Source organism: Pelecanus crispus, chromosome 11, assembly GCF_030463565.1.
Source record: "Pelecanus crispus isolate bPelCri1 chromosome 11, bPelCri1.pri, whole genome shotgun sequence".
NCBI classification, from domain to species: domain Eukaryota; kingdom Metazoa; phylum Chordata; class Aves; order Pelecaniformes; family Pelecanidae; genus Pelecanus; species Pelecanus crispus.
Window position 1 is genome coordinate 10,542,148 of NC_134653.1, and position 20,961 is coordinate 10,563,108.

A 20,961-nucleotide genomic window follows, 5' to 3' on the forward strand; every position below is an offset into this window, starting at 1 on the left:
TCCCCAGGAGGGTCAGAGCCAGGCTCAGATGTCAGCTCTTAACCACCATGTTCCTCTTCTCCATGCTGGGCGCGCTTTGATAAATACACTGACCGTAACATTACAGCATTTAAAATATATCGTATAAAGGAAAAGGAACAGACCATGTAAAATACGTGTCTGATGCAAAATAACGCTTTGCTTCACGATTTCACCCCCGCCTCTGCCTATTACCACGGGAACTCGTCCTAGCCCATCAACAGCAGAGCAAGTTTACACCACCAGAGAAAAAGGAGGATTATCCCAGGGATCCTAGAGCAACAGAGAACATGGCAATCTGCTCTAGAAAAGATGTGACAGACTAGAACAAAACCAAGAGGCACTTACATGTGTATATTTACTGTCAAATGGGAACCTGTCTGATAGCCAGGGGCGGGTGAGGTTGAGCTACTTTTGCTCCAACTGCAGAAACTAGTCCTCAGGCTAGTGGGGACGCAATTTTTAGACCGGTAGAACAGGAAATATCTCCATTTATTAAAGTGACCAGTAGCAGATGAAATCAATGGGGAATTGTTATTAAAACATCTGAAGACAGGAGTATAAGTATTGATAGACTTTTTGAATCTGTCCTGTTTTCTTTCCATTTGTGAAAGACCTATCCAAAAATCAGAGGCTGGTAAATTACAGTGTCAGCTAATGATGACTGATGGGAGCCACTCTTAGCACCTATGAACGACATTTTGTATTCAAAACATTTTACCAGCATTAGCTAATTGTTTCTCACACCTCTTCTGTGAGGAAGTATTTAACAGTCAGGTTTTGCAGAGGAAGGAGAGGGAGATAATGACTTATCCAAGGCCATGCAGGGAGTCAGTATCACTTTGACCTCTGCAGCACAGCAATGAGAAATGTTTGAACAGTTTATTCATTAGAAGATGTCGTGCTGTGAGTGACTGAAGTGATTCTCTCTCCATTAATATCTCCAGCTCACAAGTAGCTTTATCTATCAGAGGGAGGAATGCAGAGAAGTTTAAAAAACAAACCAACCAAAACAAAAATCCCCACCCCACAAACCAAAACCCAAATGTTTTTCAAACAAAATATTTCTAGTTTGGAGAGAACGTATCTTTTAAAACAATTATCTTTCTAATTTTTAAGGGCACACATGAAATCAAATTCTTTTTTCTGTCTTCTTTTTTAAGGGGAAAAAAAAAATGACCATTTTTTATAGAATCATTTAGCTTGAAAAAGACCCTTAAGATCATTGAGTCCAACCGTAAACCCAGCACTGCCAAGTCCACCACTAAGCCATGTCAGTGAGTGCCACATCTACACGTCTTTTAAATACCTCCAGGGATGGTGACTCACCCACTTCCCCGGGCAGCCTGTTCCAATGCTTGACAACCTTTTCAGCGAAGAAATTTTTCCTAATATCCTAGCTAAATCTCCCCTGGTGCAACTCGAGGCTGCTTCCTCTCATCCTATCACGTGTTACTTGGGAAAAGAGACCGACATCCACCTTGCTGCAACCTCCTTTCAGGTAGTTGTAGAGAGCGATAAGGGCTCCCCTCAGCCTCCTCTTCTCCAGACTAAACCACCCCAGTTGCCTCAGCTGCTCCTTATAAGACCTGTGCTCCAGACCCTTCACCAGCTTCCTTGCTCTTCTTTGGACACCAAAGAGAAAGCAAAACAAACAAAAACTAGTTTCAAGACAGCTCTCATTCCCATGAATGACCAAACTAAAAAAAAAAACCCAACACAAAACCACAATTATTTTTAGAGCTCAGCTCCCTTCACTTAGCCTGTATCTCCAATGTATCCTCAAAGAAAAAGACCGCTCCAAACCCAGCGGCAAACTGCAAACAGAGCAAGACAAATGTAAAGCTTATTAACATCATACCCAAAACACCTCCGCTGAGGTGCCACTGCTCTGAGACTTCAGATGTTTGATAGCTGTCATGTTCCCTTTGTTGTTCAGCCAACTCCAAAACCTCAGCTTAGTTATGCCACTGGTATATTTTGACTCGCTTTAATTTTAATGCACTTGAATCTTGGATTTGTATATGTGAAATAGCTCAGAAACTTTAACTGTTGTGCCATCACATTTCCTCCCTCTAAGCTGGTGCCGCAATTAATCTTTTCCCTCATCAAATAATAAAATGCAAGACACCCCACACTCTTTTGCATACATATGTGTATATATATGTATATATGGCTGTCTATCTATATATATATACACACACAGCTATATGCCTAATTTAAATTACACTGACCACAAAGAATCAGAACAAACACACTGTGATTACGCTTTAATACATATATACTGTTCCCTTTTTGACAGCAGGACATTGTACCAGCCCTCCAATGTAGGCAGAAACACACAGAGCTATCTGGAGTTGCAGATATCTGGATGTATAAATGAGAACAACTAAATGAGACACAAAAGGGTTGAGGTAAATCTGTGTGGATGGTGCCATCCATAACCACAGCAGGTCACCCAGGGCTTTTCCTTGTCTCTTTCCACTGTTTTGGCCCCCAGTTATATGAAACGTAAATGCAAGAGGCATCCAAGATGCTATTAATTCTATTCATATAGATTTCATATCCCAAAGACAGCCTGAGCTATTCTTTATAAGTAGTCCTTTAACTTCAACAGGTTAAGTGTGTAAAATACGAAGGAAACTATGAAAGAGCAAATGTGAACTTTATTTGTTGGGTTTCAACAGCAGCAGCGTGCAGAGAGCTACAGGGACACCACTCCACAGTAATGCAAAGCATCCCTATCATTAGTTTTCATCGTTAATACAGTTTAAAGCACTTTTTATTGGTAACTGGAGCATTCCACCATGCTGCAACTCAGGGCCAAAATACCTAGCTGCAATGATGGGGGCGGGGGGAGGGAAACAACCCAAAACGCCACACAAATCCTGTCTTGTTCATTAAACTCTTTCCAAAGTTTCTAAAGGCGATGCCATAGATATTTCTGTGCGATAGGATTACTGTGTATCTTGGCAACATTCCCTCTCACAGTCTGACTCTTGCTAAACGATTTTTGGTTTTAAGCTTAAAAAAGAAAAAAAAAAAACCCAAACCTCTTCTGTGCAACAAATGGCATGTTGAGAAAGGGGAAGGGAGAGGAGATGTTCGCTCTTGTTGGTTTTTCGTGGTAATTCTTATTACCCACGAACGAGACATGAGGCTGAACCAGAGCGACGGGCACACCCCCTCCCACGTCCCAAAGAGTGCACAGCCCTGCCCCACGCTCTGCCCTCCTGCCCCATCCAAACCTCTCTGTCGCTTGACAAAGCATCAAAGGATGAGGTGCGGGCCCGTTCCTGTTTCGAACACATCTGACATGATACTTATGGGATGTTTCAGTCGGGATGTTCACTCTCCGCGTTACCGCTCCGGTGCCCACGAGTGGCCGGTCAAGCTACGCAGCTGCCCTGGGACCAGCGGAGGCTGCAGCTCCGGGTGTTTAAGCAGCGCATTCCCACCCGGCTGAATCGCGCCGAGCGGATGCGCTATGCTCACACAGCACAGAGCGGCAGAAAGCTGCAATCAAACCTCAGGAGAAAAAAGCAAAGTAAACAGCAGATTTACTGGTGTACAGTTCACCTCTTTAAACTGTTTTCCTCCTTCAAGCGCTTTGGCCCCCCTCTGGGAAATGCTTTTCCAAGTCTACATGTTGGAATTTGAAAAGACAAATGAATTTTAAATGCTTCAAAGGCAGACACAAAACTAAGCTCTGCTGTAACTCTTCCCTGCCCACAGGGCCGGCGAATACCACAAAACCTCACCACCATGGAAGACACCCAGTGTCTGCAGAGACGTCTCTTTGGGCGGAGCAAGACTAAAAATAAAACACAGTCTGTACGACAACTGTACCAACCAAGAGCTATAGATATACATTGAAAAATAAGGACCTGTGACAAATACCTCAGCTGGACAGTGAAATCCAGCCTCACGCAATCCCACACCTGTTGATGCAAGTGTTAAATGCCACAAAACCAGAAATCTCCATCCACCTTTAATCCGTGTTTCTCTCTCACAATAACTTTCACCAAAGCCAAGTGTGATTTTTACAGCGTAATGATTTCAAGATAGGATCCATACGTGACAGCAGAACGTACACATGTTTGCAGTGAAGGGGAAATGAAGCTCAGCACTCTGAGCTTAGAACAGCAGCAGCTGCTGACAACAAATTGCATTCATTTGTGAAGTTCAGGGGTACAAACAAAAGCAGCACATCTGGTTTTCAGCTGGCTACAGGAGGATGGGTTTTACTTGCTCTGCAATATTTAATTTTACAGTTCTGGATTAACTGCAGACTTTATTTGCCATGGATGTCTAAGACATCCAAGTCAGGACAAAGTCATTCTGCAGAAAATCTTGAGACCGGGCATTCTGGGTTCTGACAGTACCATGGGGAGTACGTCAGCGGGTTCACTGTTCCAATCATCGTCTTTCTCAACTTTTGTCTAGCTATGCATTAGCAGCACCTTCTTATCTCTCTTTGTGCTTGCAAATCACATTAAATACACTGAAAAAATGGAAGGTTATACTGGGACCAATTTAGAAGAGGAGAGCCTGTTAATACAGCCTGTATGTATCCACAGTCAAAGATGAAAGCAGTATTTTCAAACCAACACTTAACACTGCTATTTTATGTTGTTGTTTAGACTTAATCTCATCCACAAAACGTGAAAAAAAGTTATTATGGAACGTACCGCTTTGGCCTTTGCACTAGAGTAACCCTCTCTAGAACAGACATAGACCAGAAGAGGCTCTATCCAAAGCCAACCGATTTGAGAGGCTGCTCTGTTAAAATTACTCAGTATTACAGGTGTCAAACACAACACATGCCACCCAAGAGCATGTGTTTCAACTGTGCTTCCACTACAGTCCTGGGAAAACACTCCCTGTCTGTGTGATTCTATACATGCTTCTCCAGCAGCCCCAGAGTGACACGGCCTCCCTTTGGGGGCTAAAAGCAAAAATTGTGCACCCTTCCCACAGGAAGTCATGTTCGTAGCTCAGTAATGACCCACTCCTGCTCCCACCACCAATGAAAGCCATTCCACTCTCGCAGAGAAGCGCAGGATCAGGTCAAAGTATTTTTTCCCACATTTTAAAAGCCAACTCAGTTTACAGCCTTTATAAAGAAACCTTTGGAGGGTTTTCACCACTTTGTAGCACCACATTTCAAAGACCAAGTGTGACACTGTGGATGTCTTATCACAGAACACAGGCCTAAGAGAAGGATTTCCACAAACAGAAATTTTCTGTCCTAACTTCACGTGGTTCTCAGAAGATACATGGAGAGGTCAACTGCTGAGTACTCAACGGTAAGAGCCCTAGCAGGGAGAGTTTTAATGACTGTGGGGCCTCTTCTGCATGTGCATACGCTGCAATTCAGCAATAACAAGCAAATACTCCCAAACTGGGAAAGAACAGTCTGTACCCAGGAGCGTGCATGAGATCATTGCCAATTACATACTGATTGCCATTGATGCTAAAAATAATAACATTAATGCAAAAATAACATTTTAAGCTCAGAGCCACTGCATGTAATGAGGAAGCTCCAAATTCTGCTCCTTGTTGGATGCACGGGTTTTAATTCTCCAAACTCCACCTTTACTGCGTTTTATTAAAATCTGTCACACAAAATGTATGCTCTTTGGTATATTAGCCACTATATCTACGGTGGCTGAGGGTCTGAGGCTCAAGTACTGTGAGCTTGATTGAATTCCAAGTCCCATCTATCTCAGGAGAGAAAGCCCAGGTTTCTGGGGAGACAGAGGCAGAGCCTTTGCAATCTACTGAGAAGACCATGGAATAAATTGATGCCATCACCTACTACAGACCCAGCAGCAGCTGCCACTCGCTGTACCTAAGCACAAATACAGAGAATTTGGAGGAACTTTACATTCAGTAATGACAAATGGATTTTAATAACAGCCTGTTAACATTCTCAAAGGCTTCTACAAGTACAACACGCACCTGCTCAGCCAGACCCCAGGTAGTTTACATACCTGCAGACTGCCTCTCTCCACACATTTTTCACTTGTACCCATCACATATATTCGCCTCCAAGTTAAGTACATTCAAGCATAAATGTGCATTTGGGTTTGCCCATTTTAGAAAATCTAGGTCACAAATTCTCATGTAATCTTTCAGGTATGGTTCTGTATCCTGTGTGCCTAAGGCAGGAGGTGAAAGACTATGGCTGCAATATTGGCCAAGGGAAAACTCCAATAAACCAGCATGTTCTCTGTGGGGTATCCCACTGTAAGACTACAATACGCTACAAAGCCATTAGGAACCAACTCGCGTAGTTTCAGGCTGACCCTGGAAAGGGTGCCACTGCCAACAGCTAGGATTAGGCAGTACGACTGTTAATTTTTGCAATAAGCAAAAAGCCACCAATTTCCAATTTGCTTTCAGAGAGATAGCCTAATATGCATATAAATCAGCAGAGACACAAACATCAGTGGCCTGATGGGCGCCAGCTCTGCAGACAGCAAGGGCACGCAGACTTTGCATGGCTGAGGGATCCAACTCGAGACACCAAACCCAAGGGGAAGAGCCCATCCCATGCAGGTAAGCACGGCTCCAGCATCACCTGCTACACACCTGCGGAAATGCAGTGCCGCTAGATGGCTCCTTTTGTAGAGGCTTTGTAAGGAAAATTAAAGAAAACCCTAATCAGTTCACAAACGCATACAATAAGAGCTTGCATTTATCTGCAAAAAGAGTTCATTGCATCATGCAGAGCATTTCCTCCCGACAATAACAAAATGCTCCCTTCTCAGGAAAAGTTATTCATTGTATGATTTCTGTACCAAGGAAGTCCTATAAATACTGCACAGATGGATGGACCATGTGCAATCAAGCCCTGAATGGCAAATGTTCACAGTTTCAGTTTATCTGACACAACTGATTTTCTCTCCCCAGCATGGAGGGATTTGCTGTCTTTTTGTACTGAGAACATATTCTCGTGTTCTTCCCCTGGCAAAGCTTGGTACCTTAAAGACACAGCAAAACAGACCAGAAATATGCGTATGAACACGCCGAGCAACAACAAAACACGCAGACCTTCCTCTAAATACAAACTACTGGACCTGCTGCCCTTGAGGGCCAGGTATAAATCAAACGCCTGTACTATAAAAAACTAGATTTTTTTTTTTCTCCTGTCACATAATAAAATACATAACAATTATTGATCGCGTCTGAAAATACGCCATCACTGGGCAGTCATGCAGGATCACATGTCTGAGACCAAACCAGCGCCCAGAGCTGGGGCAGACACTTGCCACTGTACTGGGGTGAGCTGTGCCGCTGCAGGCTCCAAACCAGCTCACAGCTCAAGGCGGTGGAGAGCAGCTTCAAAATCTGCATCGCATGTCAAAGCCTCAAAGAGACCTGGTCAGTTTTTACAGGACCATCTATTTTACCTGTCCTGTGACCAAGAAGAATTTAAACAGCCCTATGAGAAGATAATTAAAACAAGTTTCTCTTCAGTATTAATTACAGCTCTGTGACATACTATTTTGTAATGCTTGTTAATTATTCAGTAATGATACCTTCCAATTGCCAGAGGAGTCAGAGGATGGCATCTCTACAAGCAAGGACTGCTCTTGTATGAAGTTTGGTTTTTTTTTTCTGCTCTAACCTTTGCATATTTGAGGGCTGTTTCTTAGTTGAAATCAAAACCTTTCCCCTCAGCAGAACCACAAACATTACACTATGGTCTTCAGAACAAGAGCAGAAATTATAAATACTCCTCATGCTCCAGTGGGCTCAAAAATCCAATTTCATCCCCTTTTTTTGAAACAGCTGGGCATCTGTTTCCCTTGGCACATGGCCAAAGAAACTCCTTCAGACCACCGTTCCACGGGCAGCTGCAGGCTGCCAAACTAAGGAGCACGGCAACTTCAGCCCCACAGCTGATTACTGAGGCCATCATGGGAAGCAGCTTTGCTCCATTCTCCTTTTCTGCAAGTGTCCAAAAAACCCCATCTTCCTCCATCACTGCAACGTAAAACTACAGGGCACTTGCCTGGAATTGTCCAAACGCTCACTCTTCTGCTAGATGCATACAGAAAGATGGTCACCATCAGAATGTCACAGCAAAGAATTGCTGAGCCAGGTAGGAGATTGGGTTAAATCCTCTCTCCCTTCCCACTGTCAGACCAAGCAAGGCCTTTCCCTGGGACGATCAAGCATGCAGGGCTGACAAACTGCTGGCTCTACAGGAGCTTCGGGCACTTCACCTGTGTGCTGCAGTTCACCATGGTCCAGAGGCTGAGCGTCACGGCAGGTATCATCTCCTGTGCTCAATGGCACGGATTTCAACATCCTTCAGACACTCATTTTAATGGCTCAGAAGGCCACTAGGTCAAGGAAGGTGTTTTCCCAGTTAGAATAGGACCCTGCCAATACAAAATCAACTCTGGATACAGCGCTCACCCTATTGTCTGTCCTACCACATCCACATCTTCCAAACTACAAAACAACCATTGCTCTGCTTTAAGTCGTCATGCAGCCACAGGGATGCAGACATTCTGCCGCGCCACCAAAATAAACAAGAAATTGTGAACTTTAATCGAAGACATGGTTGATGTGCCACGAGACCCTTGGAAAACTAGTACTTTTGGCAGCTTTGGACAAAAGCACGGCCAAAGAGAGCAGATGGAGAAAAACCAGCAGATGTTAATGTAGTTAGATTTCTCCATATGTTTTTCCATTTTGCTGTAATAAGTACATTGTACTTTAATTGTCAGTGGCTGAAGACTTGTGAGAAACATTTTGTGAGAAACATATTGTTACTTTAAGCCTGACATTAAAGAGGGAGATACAAAAGGTGAAAACAAATTTATTGACTTTGAACTTGCACGCTGGTATAGACGAAAGATGTAATTGTTTCAAATACAGTCCTTTCTGTTATGTAAAAAGACTATGAGAAAAAGCAATCATTTGGGTTAAAAGGGGGATTCTGATACTTGAAAAAACATGAGTCCTTCAGGACTCAACGCTAACAAACAGCACTGCTAGCCTAAAACTATCGTTACACTTGCATTTCAATGCTGCAGAGTAACAGATGGACCACCACAAAGTGCACAGATACAGGGGACCCCGCACTGGAACATCTGCAGTGGTAAGTGATTGTTTGGAGTGTTATTTTTCCATTCCTTTCCAAAAATGTTACCACTGATTTTTATTTTTTCTTAATATCAACTTCAGCAGTGTGTTCCAAAATGCTAGAAACAACATCGTAAAAATATCATTAATAGAAGTTGCTTTTTTTCCTTTTTGCATACATAACATTTGTACATTAAGGAAAGATGTTCTGGTTTGAAACAGAATGGAAACAGCTTCAAAACTTTGGCTGCTATCCCCAAAAGAGTTTTTCTGTTTCTTGCTAACACGTGACTGACTTTCAGAGTCATTTAGATTAGGGAGTAAAACAATACTGCACCCCTCAAGAGTCTAAACAGATTTTTCACATTTGCTCCAGCTTAGCACAGTAACTGTCTGAACAGCCACATTGTATTAACAGTAATTTCAAATGTTCATCTGGTTATTAAAAAGTTCAGAATACTGCTAGAGGGAGTTGTGAAAGTACATATCCATAGTATTTAAAAAATCGACAACTTTGTTTTCTGCAAATTTAGACTTCTCAGGAAAATTTGCACTTACAAAGGAAGACACCACAGACTAATCAAATTTACTCAATCTGCAACAGAACTTGATTCATAACCAGTAACTGCCCCCACTTCATGCATATTGTTCCCTTTCAAATGACAGTCGATCTCATTAACAGACTCCAGCCTAATGCACACAGCCCATCTTTTGGCAAAGGTCCCTCACAGTCAAATTCACCAACAGTAACATCAACACTAACTGAGTTTGAGCAGGCTTTTTTGCCTGCATATACATACATATGCACACACACACACACACATTTTAATGGTTTCCGCCTCTGCTTTGCTGTGCGGTTAGCTCTGCCTCGGTGCGGACAAGGGAACCCACCCTTGCATGACATGACACATTGCTCCGTTCCCAGGCGAACACACCCTCAGAAGACCATTCACTTTGAGCAACTGTCCTGGAATATTTACCAGCACTATTAATCCTCCTGGATTCATTTCAGCTTAACCACATCTTTAAACAGAATTCACCACAAAACTAGGAAAGAGATGAAGGAGGACTGGCCTGAGAGTGCAAAACGTGTCTTCTAAGGAAGCTCAGGGAAACCCTGGAGGTTTATTTTCCTACAGCTTCTTCCCAAGAGAAGGTGGATCTTATAATCCTTCCAACGAAGAGTTCAGACATGAAGGAGCTTACAAAGAAGTCAGCACTTTCTCAAGGGAAAGGTAATTTAAGTAACTTTTTATATTAATGTCTATTGCTTTGTGGTCCTTGAACAGGACCCTCAACCAGCATTTGAAAAGACATGCATTTTTGGAGAGCAGCAGCAGATACTAATGCTCCACAACTTTTTAACAGGTGTAGGGCTACTTGTGCTATTCTCGCTCCTGCCTGAGAAGGCTTCACCCAGGGGATGGCATGGCATGGCACGGCGCCCGCATCCACGTGAGGCTGGGCCGACTTCTTCTGGGGCATGGGACAGGATTTCAGCAGGTAGGTCAAGAATGGTATATCTACATAGTTCTTTTTCCTGATGGCTATTCTAATACAATGAAATGAAAATGTGATGTTCTGTGTTTTTAATTATCACCAAATTGTACTGTTTCATTATTTGGTAAAGGTGCCCCAGAGAGATCGTATATAAATAACACAAAATAAATATAGAGGTAAAGCTCAATCATTTGAATGTTCAGAATATGGACACGATAACCACACTGAATACACATTACCAGCCAACCTGTTCATGAATTTTTTTCCCACCTCCCCCTCTCAGTGACCTACCCCATAAAAAATAACACGGCTAATCTGAACTAAGTTCCTCTGCTTTCATGTCTACTTCTTTCATCCAAAACTCAGCCAATATACACTTTATATCTTTCAAAGCAGTAGTAAACACTTGAAATTGCTTCCTGGTGACTTCTTGTTAAGTAGATTCCAACTAAATTCATCTGGAGGCCTATTCCAACTCCATCTAAACAATCTCGAGCAGCCCAGGGTGAATTGCTGAGACACACAATAGGATCTCTGGCAGCTATAGAAATTAAACATAATTAAAATATGGATGGTAGAAACCAAAGACGCCCTCACGTACAAATGAAAACATCCTCGTAAAATACAGTCAGTTTAGCACAAACGTATTGAGCCTTAATTAGGTAGAAAATCTATTTAGATGAATACAATGCAAAGAATAATAATGAACTTCAGGATTACATTTTGTTACTTGGAGGGAAAAAACAACACAAATAAATGGGAAGTAATTGGAGCTTATTTAATAGTCTCAGACTATCAGTTTGAACAACTATAATCATTAAAGACCCTGCAGTGATCTTCTACTGATAAATGTTGTTAAATCAGAATTACAATAGGACAAGCATGAAGAGCAAAGCCTATTAATACGAGCAGCACTAAATGAAATAGATTCATTCACACCTTTTTTCACCCGCCCAGCACCACAAGAAGTCTTTGAACCAAGCACGCAGGAATGAAAGGCCTCCGTGTTTCCTCTCAGTTTGGGTGAGACCGAAATACAAACACTTCAATATGTGCGCTTACTGCAGGGTGACTGCAGATGAGCAACGGTTATCCAGTGCTGGATACATGGCAACACAAAGTTTGGTATCACATGGCCCAAATACATTATCCTGTATCTACTAATCGAAATGAGCCAAGCAGATCCTTTCATGCACGTGTAGAGCACTGCTCCTGGACCCTAAGCACTTGGGAGGGTTGGGTGGACATTGGCAACACCTGCTTGTTGTACAGACCCAGTGAAGCTGGCACCACCTCTTGCTGGTCAAAGACAAACTCTACTTCTACCACTTCATTTCTACCCACGGAGGCCAGGTTACTTCTAACCAACTCCTCTCCCCTGCCCATTCTCCTGAACAGAGAGAGATGGCAGGGTAGAAAGACCATCTCTTTTATTCTTCTTTCTCCAAGGACTGCCTCAAGGTCACTGTCCTCACGAGTTGTTCCAGAGCTGCTCCACAGCTTTCTGCGCAACTCTGTCTTGGCCATCCTGCTGTGCTGGTAAAGCAATGATCAGGTACAGTCAGGCACATTTCTCACAGCAGCCCTGCACTGGGCAACAGGGAAATTCTCTCTCCCGTCAAAACCACATATGGTTTGCATCCAATAGCCAAATTTTCTGCCCATATAAACTGGCATTCCTATAGGTTTATGGATGTGTGCCAGCCAGTGCTTGTAGGTGATTTTAAAAATTACCTTTTCTCTATAAATTGAAAGCTTAGGTGCAGATGTTAATCCTGGAAGGTGTCCTGTCCTCTTGGTCACGGGGCAGACTTCCAGACCCACGAGAAAGCAACTCAGGAAAAGAAGTTTTTAGATACTGGTTTGTATCTTCACAGAAGGTTTTTCTGCAAGATCAGTAAGTTACATTAATAAAATAAAAATTGAAAAGGCCAGAGGATATTATTATTGTCTCTGCCACCTGCTTCCTTAGCTCCCCTGTCAGCAGTTCAGCCTTCCTGAAAACCCAGCCCAGGGCCTGGCCTCAGCAAGGGTTGCTTATGTGGTACTGCATTCTCTGTTCTTGCAAATATGCTCATTAAGAGCCACAAAAAGGAGCAGTTTTAACAACCTGATGAAACATAACAGAGATTTGGGGTTAAAAGATGTAGCAGAACACAGATTTCCAACACCAAAAAAAGATGCACCTTAAGTTCAAAAACTTGTCATTTTATTGGCTCCAGTAAAGATTGTGAAGAACACAGGCATTAGTAGAAGCCATCAAAAAGTTTTCCAGGAAACTGCCCTCCACCCTTACTTGAATGAATATTCATTTTGCAGACCAAAACTTTTTTCTGTACCGCACTAAACATGCTGACTACATTTGAGCCAAGCACCAGATTGTACGGTGCCCTACTTGCTTTAGCCACATAACAGCCTTTCACTCACGCTGTAAGCACAGTACTGTCAAAACAGCTATTTGTAATTACGCCGCATTTAACAACGGTCATATTTCCATAACTCCCCACTTGCAATTATGTCAGAAACGAGGAATCAGTCCACATACAGTCAGCGATCATATCCAGCATATACACATCCTCAACTGACAGAACTAGATCAACAGCACAGCATAATGTTAACTTAGCTAGTCACTACTCATAGACCATGCCATGCAAAAAACTCAAATCACAATATACTCCATTGTTTCAACTAACATCATTATGTTAGCACATCACAAAAACACTTCTAAGGGCAACCACTGCCCTTGGAACTGTGCCAAAGATTTATTTACAATCAGCAGTTTTACATGTGATCTAAACCAAACTTTACCCCAGGGACCTTAAGGAAGCATACCAGCTTCTTTTAAAGGCATGGGGAAATTCGAGACCTATTATACTTTTATATTCTTGGTGGACACATCATTCAATAACTTCTTGCATGCAACAAATTTGCAATGTCTTCCCTTGCAATGTGACTATTCACACTTTACTGACAGCAAGCCCAATGTCTTTGCAGGGAGAGGCTCAGGTATACAATGCTGTACAATGGCAGAACACACAAGCATAAGCAATACCTTCCTTCAGGCTCTGCCTCTGAACACTCTCCAGTCCCTCTTTTGGAGCCTTCCCTAAATCTTGGGCAAGTTTTAGAGATTATACTCAGTCCTCCATCCTATGATCCTGGTCTGCCTTACAGGGTCAAAATTGCCTTCCATGTAAGCCCAGCAGAGTCCATGACATTACTGTCAATATGCATTTTTGACTGAGGGTTAAACGATTTTCCCCATTTCTAGCATTATAACACATGCTCATTCACAAAATTATATTAAAATGTACTTATATATATCTGTGGGATGGGGGAGAGAATCGTGGAGGGGGAAAAAAAAAAAAAAAAGGTAAATTTTGTGGGTTGAGATAAAGACAGTTTAACAGGACAGAAAAGGAAGGGAAAGTAATAATATTCAAAGCAAGTGATGCACAATGCAATTGCTCACCGCCCACTGACCGATACCCAGCCAGTTCCCGAGCAGCGATCGCTGCTCCCCAGCCAACTCCCCCCAGTTCTATACTGAGCATGACGCCACATGGTATGGAATAGCCCTTTGGGCAGTTTGGGTCAGCTGGCCTGGCTGTGCCCCCTCCCAGCTTCTTGTGCACCTGGCAGAGCATGGGAAGCTGAAAAGTTCTTGACTAGAGTAAGCAGTACTTAGCAACAACTAAGGTTGTTGCCCCGACCTGGGGCAGTCGGTTCCAGGTGTACCAAACACCCCTCCAAGTGAAAGCAAACTGAGGCCTGCACTCTGCTGCCAAAGGGATGGAGAAAAACACATTAGCGATATCAATTGGGGCATACCACTTGGCTGCCTTTGACTCCAGTTTGTATTGGAAGTTCTAGCATGTCCAGCACAGCACACTCAGCAACGGCATGACTTCGTTCAGGCCACGCTAGTCCACTGTTAGTCTCCACTCTCCATTCGACTTTCGCCCTGGCCATATGCAACTGTTAAAGGGTGAGCGAGTCTTGCTGCTTGCTCCTTGGCTCTCCGGTCGATGAATCAGGTTATGGATGGGAATCAGGGAGTCTCGGTTGGCGCAATATTGCCGCCTGTGCACTGTTGTGGTAGCGATTGGCACCTGTTGTTCTTTGACCCTCACCACCCCCACAATAGAAGGGTCCTTTGAGAGACCGGGCAAGGTGGACAGTTGTTTAATTACCTCTGTCTCCAAGGCAGCTATACCAAAAGCCCACCGGTACCCTTTTGGGTCCTTGAAATACCCTCTCCTGAGGTAGTCTATGGATGCACGAAGGATGGATGCATCTAAGGATGCACAGAGCCTCTGGGCCAGTCACAATGGGGTGCTTCTGCCACTCATTCCCAGTTAGGCTCACTTCGGCCTCCAATACAGTGAGCTGTTGGGATCCCCCTGTCACTCCAGAAATACAGATGGGTTCTGCCCCTGTATAGCTTGATGGCATTAGGGTACACTGGGCACCAGTGCCCGCTAGAGCCTTATACTCCTGTGGGTCTGATGTGCCAGGCCATCGAATCCATGCAGTCCAGTAAACCCGGTTGTGCCTTTCCTCTACCTGGCTGGAGGCAAGGCCCCTCTAGTCCTGGTCATAGTATTTGTTACTCACTTCTTGTAAATATGAATCAGAAGTCCCTTTATTGAGATCAGGGGTAAAATCAGCCCTTCTACTCTGTCTGGGGAACTGCCCACTGGAAACTGGAGCTGCAATTTTCCTGGGAAAACCCCCTTTTGTGATTGTTTTTCCTTGAAACTCACATACCCATGCCTCTAGGGTCGAGGCAGATTTTCCATCCCACTTCCTCACATCCTCTCTGTGGTCACACAGGTAAAACCACAGGGTAGCCTGTGGAGTGTATCCACTATATCCTCTCTCTTGGGTAGAAGGACACTTATTCCTAATGGCTCAGGTACTGGTCCGTACAGGTGGGGAGTTGAGTTGCTGGAGCTCTCGAGGCAGTTTTTCCGACAGTCTTTCTACTGCTGAGACACAGGCCCGTAAGGAGGAAGAGGGACATCCTTCATATTCCCAGAGCTGGCCAGCCAATTCATCCACCATTGGCTCCTCTCCGTCTTTCCAGATCATTACTGCCAATGAGTTTGCATGCGACGATGATGCGTTCCGTACAAACTTCTGCTACATGGGTCGTGTGCACCTGACTTCATCTGGAGCTTTGGATAACTGCTCGTTGTTCAGGTCACTATAAATCACCTCCAGCATGGCTAATTCTCTCAGGCACTGGATACCTCTCTCCACGGTGGTCCACTTGCCTGGGTGACATATAACATCTTCCTTGAAGGGATACCTTTCCTTCACACCTGACAGGAGTAGTCTCCAGACACTGAGGGCTTGTACCCCTTTGCCAATTGCTTTGTCAATGCCCCCTTCCCTAGAAAGGGATCCCAGCTTCTTGGCTTCCCTTGCCCTCTAACTCCAGGCTACTGGCCCCATTATTCAAGCATCAGAGCAGCCAGGTGATGATGTGCTCGCCTGGACAACGACTGAAATCTTTTCGCGTATCTTGCAGTTCTCTCGGGGATAGAGATCAGGTGGTTACCATCTCATTTATGGGTTCTACCTCTTCCTTCTCTTCTCGTGATGGCCCTGGTTCATCTTCATCCCTCACTAAAAGAGCTGATCTTCTTGTGTATTTCTTCTTGTGTATCGAGGCAACTGATACTGGCACAGGTTGGTTCTCTAGTTCAGCCGCAGTGACTGTCGCTAGGGTTAGAGTCACTGCAGTGCCTGTCACCAAGGTTTGAGTGGCTGCAGTGCCTGCCACGGGGGTCGGAGTGGACGCAGCGCCTGTCATGGGGGTTGATCTCTGGATGATATTCTTAAATAGTTGTTTAACCCTAAACAAGACCTGAACCACATTCAGGAGACACAGCAATAGGAGGATGCCGGTTTTAATATCCCAAGGATATTCAAAACTCTCAAGAGCTGTCGTAACTATCCTGAAGGAGAAAGGGATGGTGAAGGAGCAGGGGAAAGCGTCCCCTTCTGTCTCCCCAATAGATTGGTTCTCCAACGAGAAGAGGTAAAAAGTGTAATTATTAACAGTTTCCGAGAAATGGCTCACAAAGCTCCCGAAGTATGAGAATGACGGCAGTGCTGAGTACAACCTCATGACCGATAATTTTATCATACCATAAACCAGTGCTATACAGTATAGCAAACTATTAACTTTAATCCAGCTCCCAGAGGTAATAAACCACAGGGAATACATATGGCAAGTAAGGTGTTACATAGCACAACTCTGAAAACAATCACAACAACTCTGAGAGCAAATGATTCAACATGGCAACCAGTGACAAACTAATATAATGAATGCTTATCAGAAATTCGTTTTAACATGCTCTGGTCAGATCTGTTGTTATCTTGAACCCTTTGTGCCCCACGCTGGGCACCAAAAAGGGCTGTTGTTGTTTAACCCGGCAGGCAGCTAAACACCACACAGCCGTTCGCTCACTCCCCCCTCCCCAGTGGGATGGGGGAGAGAATCGTGGAAAAAAAAAAAACCACCAAAAAAAACGCCAGCAAATTTTGTGGGTTGAGATAAAGACAGTTTAACAGGACAGAAAAGGAAGGGAAAGTAATAATATTCAAAGCAAGTGATGCACAATGCAATTGCTCACCACCTGCCGACCGATACCCAGCCAGTTCCCGAGCAGCAATCGCTGCTCCCCGGCCAACCCCCCCAGTTCTATACTGAGCATGACGTCACATGGTATGGAATAGCCCTTTGGGCAGTTTGGGTCAGCTGGCCTGGCTGTGCCCCCTCCCAGCTTCTTGGGCACCTGGCAGAGCATGGGAAGCTGAAAAGTTCTTGACTAGAGTAAGCAGTACTTAGCAACAACTGAAACCTCAGTGTGTTACCAGGGTTATTCTCATCCTAAATCCAAAACACAGCACTATGCCAGCTACTAGGAAGAAAATTAACTCTAGCCCAGCTGAAACCAGGACAATCTGCCATTCTAACTCCCCATCTGTGGCATACCGTTCCTAAATATTCAATGAACTAAAGTTATGGTTTGGATGTCTGCCATGAAAACCTGCCCCATACAGGCTGTGAACAACTAGCATCCCTTAGCATCCTTCAGCACTCTTCCCAGAATATCCCCTCTTATTCTCCCAGTGATCTACCGGCCACTGAGGAAACCATAAATAAATGTTAATAAAATATTTGATCAAAACAGCAACTTTGGGCTGTATTACAAAGTCATTTGCTTGCTCAGTCATCAACAGACAAGTGCACGCGTGTGTTAGGAGCCCTGCAGAACGTGCTCTCTCAGACCTCATCCATGAGCAATACGTGGAAAACCACACAATTATCTTCAGCAGCATGAACCTAAACAACTTCTAACTTGCATACCTAAAGGTTCAATGGACCAGCCTCTTCTACAGTAGTCAATTTCCTTTGTTACCAAAAAAAAAAAAAAAAAAAAAAAAAAATTACTGCCACACAGAGAAATAGTAATGAAAAGCAGGTCTTGTCTGTCAAGAAATTCTTGTTTGTATCTTCCTCGTATCTCCCTATTCTAAAGCAGTAAAATAATGTAAATTGAGACTGAAAACTTGAAATATGGGTCTACACAGATATTGTGTGGATTTTATTAAATTTACCTGAGATTTTGATAAGTCGTCTTCTACAGCATCAGCACTGGTCCAAAACAAGCTGTGTGGGAATGTAATGCTACCAAGACACAACACTGACACTCTTTCCACTTAACTGGAATTAAATGGGTAGCAGAACTTGCAGGATGAAGTTACTGCCTTTGGCTTTCTAACCAGTTGCTCTTTGGTCATCTGGATTTTTTGCTTGATTTTGCAGCACTCATCAACACCCAGCAAGCGTTGTGATATGGTGAAAGGCAAAGACAGCTTTCAGTCAGTACTGTTTACAGTAACTAGCTGTTAGTGACTCCACACATTCAGCACTGCTTTCTCTCATGGGGCCAATGGGAAATTCATTCACAGCTTCCCCTCTGTTTTTGTATCTCAAGCCTGGTGTGCAGGACAGGATTTGGTCTTTCATACACAGGAGAGTTTTCTTTTACAAGCGTATTTATCAATCTACAGCAACTTTGGTGTACATACTACTGTAACACACTTTTTAGAAGGAAACTTTGTTTTGAGGATTTTCTGATTGCTGGAATACAGTTTCATCTGCAGAGACAGTACAATGATAGAGCATACATCATACTATGTATATCTTCCAAAAACATGTATTTCCCATTTTACTACGCTAACCAATCCAAATATCAAAACAACAAGCATTATATTGACAAGTATAATGCTATATATTTACCAACATAATAATAATGCTTCAGCAGAGTGATATTTTCAAGGGTTTGAAATGACGAAAATCTCTAAAATCTTATCTAGAACACATAAAATGCAAGATGAAAGCACTGCCAGAAATCAGCCTAAGGGAACCATCAGTAATACTGATTTGAAGCTAACAGTTTCTAATGCATGGTTTGTAAGGACAGGTATATCAACAGCTCTACATAAAGCAATACCAACGAGATACATACGCACACTGTGTACCTTTTGTGATGGGTGCAGATAAAGTACTGTCAGTTTGCAGACTTTGGCCATTTGGTTAGTTCTTTCTGTATACCCAAGAAAAAAGACTATTATTATCCTACTTTGTCTGATTACCTACTGCCTCTCAGTGATACAATGCTGCTATGAGAGAAGCAAATTCAGCAAGTTTCCAGACTTCGGGGCCTCGTGCACATCTGCCAGGCAGCAGATCACTTCCCATGGAAGCAGCCTGTGAAACCCTCATACGCCTCAACGCTTTCCCCGGCAAGCCCCTTGTGGTGACGGGTTGCACGTAGTTCCCTTTTTGAACTCCAGGGAGTTTAAGGAGAAAAAGCATGGGAAAGATGCCGAAACACAGGCTTTTACCAGCTCCCCTGCTCTTGCTTCCTCTGCTTCCCTCCCCATTGCCCCCATGCCGGGCAAGCCCCGCTGTATGAGAAGGATGGCACAGAAATGTTTGCTCAAGACTGTGTTGGCTGGAATACCAATGCAGCCCAGCAATGAGCTTAACAGCAAACAGGAGGAGGAAAAAAACCCTCTGCCATGAAAGAAACAAATAGCCAGAGATGAGCTTTCCCAGCAGGTACCACATTGCAATTCAGAGCGTGGCAGTATCGGAGATCAGCACTTGTGATACAGGAGGCTCCCCTAGGAAAAACAACCTCTAGCTTCCTATCACTTATAAAGGCAGGACCACTGATTACTGTCAGCAGATCTGAAATTGTTGCCCTTTATTAATCTTTATTAGCATCAAATTATGTTAACCAAGCAGATTTGAAGAAATCTGATGCAAGCAGAAGCCTGCTGTAAATACTGATGTGAAAAGATGCATTTTGCATGCGATGAAAGCTGAGAAAGAGCTGTCGTCTTTACTTAGTTTAATTCACGTGTTGTCCTTTATAATAGCAAAAGCCCGTATCAAGAAGAAACAACATTAGGCCCTGTCTGTGGCCCAGATTCTCAGTTTATGCCCAAATAAATTTTACATCCCTCTGAAAGTAAAGATTTTGAATGACTGTTAAAACGTACATGGGCTATTACTGGCTCCTAGAGTTGCTCAAGGAAATTCAAAAAGAGCAGACATAGGAATCTACTAGGCAACATTTCCTCTTTGTGATGAAATCTCAAAGATAATGAATGAGCTGGAAAAAGCAACAAGATTATCATCCTCAACTCTTTGACCCAACGCATGATCTAGGCTGCTTCCAGTAAACAAGTGGTTTCTGATAATTTTAAAGAAGTGATTAAAATAAGTAAAGAGTCCCTTGAATTATTTTTTTCTTCCCTGTTTGTGAATAAATGTGTGCTAGCTAACCAAAAGTCCCCCTTGACACTGAATATTGCAGCAAGACGGGAGTAGTGGTTGGAAAACCCCCTATTCATCTTATCTGCCATCAATTAATTGTCCATGGAGAGAGAGAATGACAATTACAATGTTACACAACAGCTATAAATACGAATTCCTCTGTCTGTACAGTCAACAAGACTGTCCCCATATGTAAGTGTATTACTTCAGTGCTGGTTCTACAGATCAAGGTGAAATTCTGACAGTCCCCACCCAGAAGTCAACAGAAAGGAGAAAGTCAGCCTTTCACTGCTGGCAAGCCACATCATCCCCACACAGATCCAGCATGTTAGAGCATGGTCCTGCTCAGAAAATCCATAATAGCCTTCACTGGTGGGTCAGTGACCGAGCTTAGAGCAAATCTAGATCATGAGCTACGATCCACAACCAGCACAACTCCAATGGCCAGCATCAAGGCTGGCTGTATGCAC

General features: G+C 43.5%; 1 protein-coding gene across 2 annotated transcripts in view; it reads right to left on the reverse strand.

Annotated features, from left to right (window-relative positions):
• Nucleotides 1-20,961, reverse strand: part of XYLT1 (xylosyltransferase 1) — a 215,615-nt gene that overhangs the window by 105,568 nt on the left and 89,086 nt on the right. The gene's annotated exons all lie outside the window — the stretch shown is intronic.